The following is a 5794-nucleotide window of genomic DNA, read 5'->3' as shown; positions in this document are numbered from 1 at the left end:
CTTCTAAGACAGTGGAGTAAAATTAATTTGATTCAAGAAAAACTCGGATGGAATGGAATGTAAGGATACGTACATGCGTCTAAAAGATTAAAAAAAAAGTCCTGGAGCCCTAATACACAATACAATGATTATAGACAACAAAACTATCTTATGAACATTAAGCTTGCTGACAGAATAGATCTTCATTGTCCCCACCACTAGAAGAAATGAAAATTATGTGACAAGACCAAGGGGCCAGCTAATGCTACAATGCCCATCATGTTGCAGTATAGTTTTTTTTTCAAATCAGTGACAATACTGTATGTCAATTATATCTCAACTTTTTTAAAGATTTATTTATACATGTATATAAGAACTGGGTACAGGCCAGAGGTGTGGGGGGTGAGAGGATTCACCAGAGACAGAGTGGGGAGCAGAACAGGCAGACTGACTGCCTCCTGCTACACAGACGTCCCCAACATAGCAGCTGCATCACCAAAGTGTGAAGCCAATGAGGTGGGCAGTGAAGGGGAAGCAAGGGAGAGACAGAAAGGGGGAGGGATGGAGAGGGAGGAGGGGAAGAGAGGGAGGAAGAGGGGGGAGGGAGGAGAATAATGGAGGGGGGAGGGGAGAGCTAGACACAGAGAAAGAGCAAGACAGGGAGACCAAAAGTGAGAGAAGTCAGTCTCTACATAACCAAGCACTTGAGGAATATCCCATCACTTTGCCATATTCTATTCTTTAGAGGTGAGTCACTAGGGCCCTCCCACATTCAGGGGAGCAGGTTACACAGGGAATCAATATCAGGAGGTAGGACCATCGGGGCAATTTCAAAAGCTGCCTACCACAGGACTCAACATTTAATCTATTGGGTTTGTTTTTTGTTTTTGTTTTTGTTTTTTACTTAATATAGAATTTTTTTAATTTTATGTATTTTTACATCACTTCATTTTTGCACAATGTATGCATTTTCATCTTGGTTATAATCTATTGGGTTTTAAAGATATACAAAACTAATGAATAATTTAAGGAAAAAGAAGGTAGTACAATTTTGGGGTCATTCTATCGGGATGCAAGGTGTTTTCTTCGATATGTGACATTCGTGTCTGGCCATGAAGGGAAGAGTACACAGTGAAGGGTAGGTTGAAAGGTACACTTTTCCACTTCATTCTTCTCTTTTGGGGAAATTTCCTTCTCCACTTTCCCCCTGACTTCTGGCATTGCTTTTGGGAAGACAGTCTCTAAACATTTATCTTAAGTGGGCAGAAGAGCTGGAATCTTGGGGAAGGATGCTGCAAATTTCAAACTTGGCTTCCTAATAATATAGACTTGGAACCAGAGGTGTTTTGAAATTTGATCATAGGCTCTTTGACACAACTCACACATGGAAAATTTTTTCAATAATTAAACTCTCTCAAAGTGTTACTAGGCTTCCAGTCTATTAATTTCTGGTTAGTTCCATGCATGGGGAACTACTATAACCACAGAGTTCATCTAAATATCTTTAATATAGCTAACTACAAATTTTGGATGATTCCTGTTCTCTCCCTCTCTCCCTCTCTCCCTCCCTCACTCCTTTACCTTCAGCAGTCCTTTACCTCCTACACTTACAGTGTTGTACAACACTGTGTTCTTCCAAAACAGTTTCACCAACACAAAATCAGACTCCATCCCCATGAGCAGTCACTCCCCCATTTCCCCTCCCCGCAGCCCTGGAAACCATTAATCCTCTCTGTCTGTGGGTTTGCCTCTTCTCAACATTTCACATAAAAGGATTCACACACTACATGACCCTTTGTGTCGCCCTTCTTTCACTCCACATAATGTTTCCTCCTTCTTTTTCTCTTGCACACTCGTTGGCTCCATTCTGAGTCCATTTTTTTGTTTGTTTGTTTGTTTTTATAGAACTTTGTTGAAAGCAGCAAGCAGTTAACAAACTCTGACATTCTGAAATTTGTAAGCTATTTCTTTTAGAGCTATAGGCTCTGCCCACATTGTAATTAGCAGTCTTACTAAGTGCTTTATCACAAGAGTGACAAGCTTCTCAGAATGCATACGTGTGTCCCCACCATCCTGCTCAGCTAGGGTTTCTCAATCCTGACACTGTTGACCTTTGGGGACAGATCACTCTCTTTGTCATGAGGTGCCCGGGGGTGTTCTGTAGGATATTTAGCAGCATTCAACCCTTAACCATTTATCTCTGTCTTTACATGAAAGAGAAAAGTTACCTTCTATGTACAATTCACACATTTTTCTAAATGACACATGTTTAAAGATACAATTCCTTTGTCTTCCCACCTTATAAGAACAGAACTGTAGAACTCTGCCTCTTTTCTCCAGAGACATGGCCATGAATCCACCTTCCCAGCTCCTCACCTGAGTAATCAATGGACTCAACCCTCACATGTCCCTGCAAATCATTGTGTCTCTAGTTTTGGTAGAATCTAGTATGGAGCTTAATGGTCCCTGTTTTCTGGGATAAGATCTGCATGTCAAGGCAACCTGGGAATAGGAGACCACCTTGTTCTGAGAAGCCCTTGCCTAATTCTCCAGCCTGAGCCCTCTTCTGTCTGCACTGCAGGAAGTTGTCAATAACATGGACACAGGACTGATTTCTGCTCAGACACTGGTGTTGCCAAGTCCTAGCTGAGATACCTTGGCACATGTATTTAACCTTGCCATGCCTCAGTTGCCCGAACAAAATAGTCATAACAACAGTTCTTCTGAAAGGGAGGGTTTAGGCTGGGGAGGAAAGGTGAGGGGCCCAATGGAGGTTTTCAGGCTTTGGTGGTGAGCGCAGTGCAATAAACAAACGTACATTTGGAGAGGTGTGAGCCTATGCCGCTAAGCCAATGTCGCCGCAAAAAAAGAAAAGAATTAAAAAACAAGCAGTGAAGCAGAACAGCAAGAAATGGAGGGCAGTTTTCCTACTCTGCTGGTATTCTCTGCCTTCAGAGGTAAACATCACTTTGGTACAACCAACACCACTTCCAGTCCCTGGCTAAAATAATCTTTTCCCAAAAACCTAAGCCATTTAAGGGGGAAGCAGACACAGGGCAAGTTTCTTTCAATGGACATGTTTTTCTGACCCTTTTGTTATTCCCAAGACAGAAATGTATGGCTGGACTTTTAGTGGTGAACTTAATGTAGTATTTATATACATTGATTTATCATTATGCATACCTAAAACCTATTCAATGTTAGAATGCAATCTACTTCAATAAAAATAATTAAAGTCAAAATCTGGAAATAATAGTAATAATAACAATTCTCACCTCTCAGGGATGTGAGAATTAAATTACATAAGACATTTAAAATGTTTAGGTTATAAGTGCCCCAAAACAGGTGATGGATCAAGAAGATGTGGTATTTACACACACAATGGATGGAAGGGATTATATGAACAAGTCAGAAGGAAAAAGAAAAATATAAGATGGTTTCACTTATAGGAGGAATATAGAGAAACCAAACAAAGGGTAAGAATAAAAAAAGACACAACTAGCAGGCAAATGATATTTGAGATGTGAGGAAAGACTAAAACAAGGGAGATCCTACCTGGTGGAGAGAAGGCAGGCCCTAAAGAATATGATATTAAAGCTGTCACCTGAAAATGAAGAGGGATAAGTCAGATTTAAAAAAAAAAAAAAAAGGAGAGTGAAAGGAATGATGTTTCAGGAAGGATAAGCAGCCTGAGCAAAGATTCTGGTAAAAGAAAAAAATAGATGCTACCTTTAGGAAGTTGAAAATTATTTTAGGACGGTGGTAGCTGCAGCTGGAAAGGTGGCCAGGGACTAAATTTTGCAGATCTTATTTGGATGTGTTCTAGATGCCCCTTCCCTTACTCTTATCTAGTTTAGGAGCTCCCCTCTCTTCCACACATCCCTCATTGTTTTCCTCACGTGAACTCTGTTGAAGATTGCCTTCTTCTGTCAGGAACCTCATTAGCATGAGTAGAAAATTCTGCAATTCTCAGTATATTTTAGGGCTCAAGTACTGTTGGGATCAGCAGTTGTGCGTAACAAATCATCAATAGACTACTGAGAGCTTTGCCTCCTCCAGAATGCTCACAAACAGCCTAATCTAATGTCCCATAAATCGAGGAAGGCTTTTCTGGGTTTGATTTGAGTAGTCTTGGTGCTCCTTATCTCTTGTGTTCTGACATTGCCACCTGCAGCAAATAGAGGACAAAGTGGGGAGAGTTGATTTCATGACAATTGTAAGAAAGAGTCACTTTAAGACAAAAGTCTGCAAAGCCTCTCTCCCTTTCTCTCTCTCTCTCCCTCTCTCTCTCTCTCTCTTTCTCTATCTCTCTCTCTCTCTCCCTCTCTCTCTCTCTCTCTCTCTCTCTCTCTCTCTCTCTCTCTCTCATGGCATCATGGATTACTTCCCTGCCATCCCTCCCAATGGCTTCTCTCCCTGCCCCAGGGCCTTATGCCATTGTGGATTCCCTACCAAGCCACTCTTTCTCACTCCTTTGCCACCTGCCACTGTCTCTTCCTGGAAGATGCCCACTCGAGCCTGTCTCTTCCTCAGGGAAAATTTCCCAGATCCCTTAATAGTCCCAGTTGGTCTCTAGGTTCTCAAAGAATCACACTTATCCCCTTTGTTGTACTTACCTTAGCTTCTAATTATATACTCATTATTTTAAATGTTTAACCAGGAAGTATTAGGTCCATGACAGAATGAACTATATCTAATATTTCTCCAATATATCACATTGAGGGCCTCCCCAGTGGTGCAGCGGGTTGAGTGCAGCGCTGTGAAGCTGTCCTCAGCCTCTACAGTGCCAGTTCAAGTCCCGGCCAGCCAGGGAGAGTCCCACATGGCACAGCAGACCTTTCCTGTCTCACCCGCTGTTCCCCTCAGCAATGCATTTCAGTCCGTCTGCCTGTTCTGCTCCCCACTCTGTCTCTGGTGAATCCTGTCACCCCACCCCACCCCCCGTGCCTCTGGCCTGTACCCAAGTGCTTGTATAAATAAATCTTTAAATATATATATATATCACATTGATTGAGACATAGTAGGCAATTAGTAAGCTTAGCAGGGAGGGGGATGGGAGGGAGGAAAGAAAGAAGAAAGGAAGGAAAGAGGAAAAGGAGGGAGGGAGGGAAATAAAGGAAGTCCTGCCTAAACACATTTCCCCCAAAGTGAAAAAAAAACTTTTGTGTAAAACCATTAAGAACACTTCCCTCCCCGCAGTCAGGAGACCATCAAGAGGCGAGCATCTGAAAGGTGTGATTTCACATAGAAACCTTCCACTTGTGATTTCTCAGGCCTGAGAAGGCCTCAATATTTCAGTTGATGGACAGTGTCCCATCGGGGCTTCAGTCCTCTCCCTCTGTGGAGAAATGGGCTTGGGCAGGCAATTCTACTATAATCCATTTTCCAGGTGTAATTTTCCACCCAGATATTCCTTGCTGGAATCCTCTCACTCATTCTTTGGCATCTCTTTCCTCACCCATTCACAAACACAAAATTATGTTTGTGACTCTTCATTGCAAGAGTATTCACAGTTGTCACAATGGCAGGGGCCATTTCTGTTTGTTCATGGCATTATCATATGATAATTATTCTTATATTTCATCTCATGTCTCATTAATAGTGTGACCATTGCATTCATCATTAATGCTATTAAGTCATTGCATCTTAGTGATGTGAACTAGATCCCTCCCCAGACTTGGCTCAATCCATTGATAGTATCAGTTTATGGATACCTCCCTCCCATCTCCCTTCCTTCATACAGTGCAAACACCACACAGCTTCCAGAACATCAACCAACTGACCATAGCCAACCTCCTATGTTCACTGCAGAAGT

The sequence above is a fragment of the Talpa occidentalis genome, unplaced genomic scaffold (genome assembly GCF_014898055.3).
Source record: "Talpa occidentalis isolate TD23 unplaced genomic scaffold, MPIMG_talOcc4v2.1 talOcc4.12, whole genome shotgun sequence".
Lineage (NCBI taxonomy): Eukaryota > Metazoa > Chordata > Mammalia > Eulipotyphla > Talpidae > Talpa > Talpa occidentalis.
This window is presented reverse-complemented; position numbering follows the sequence as displayed.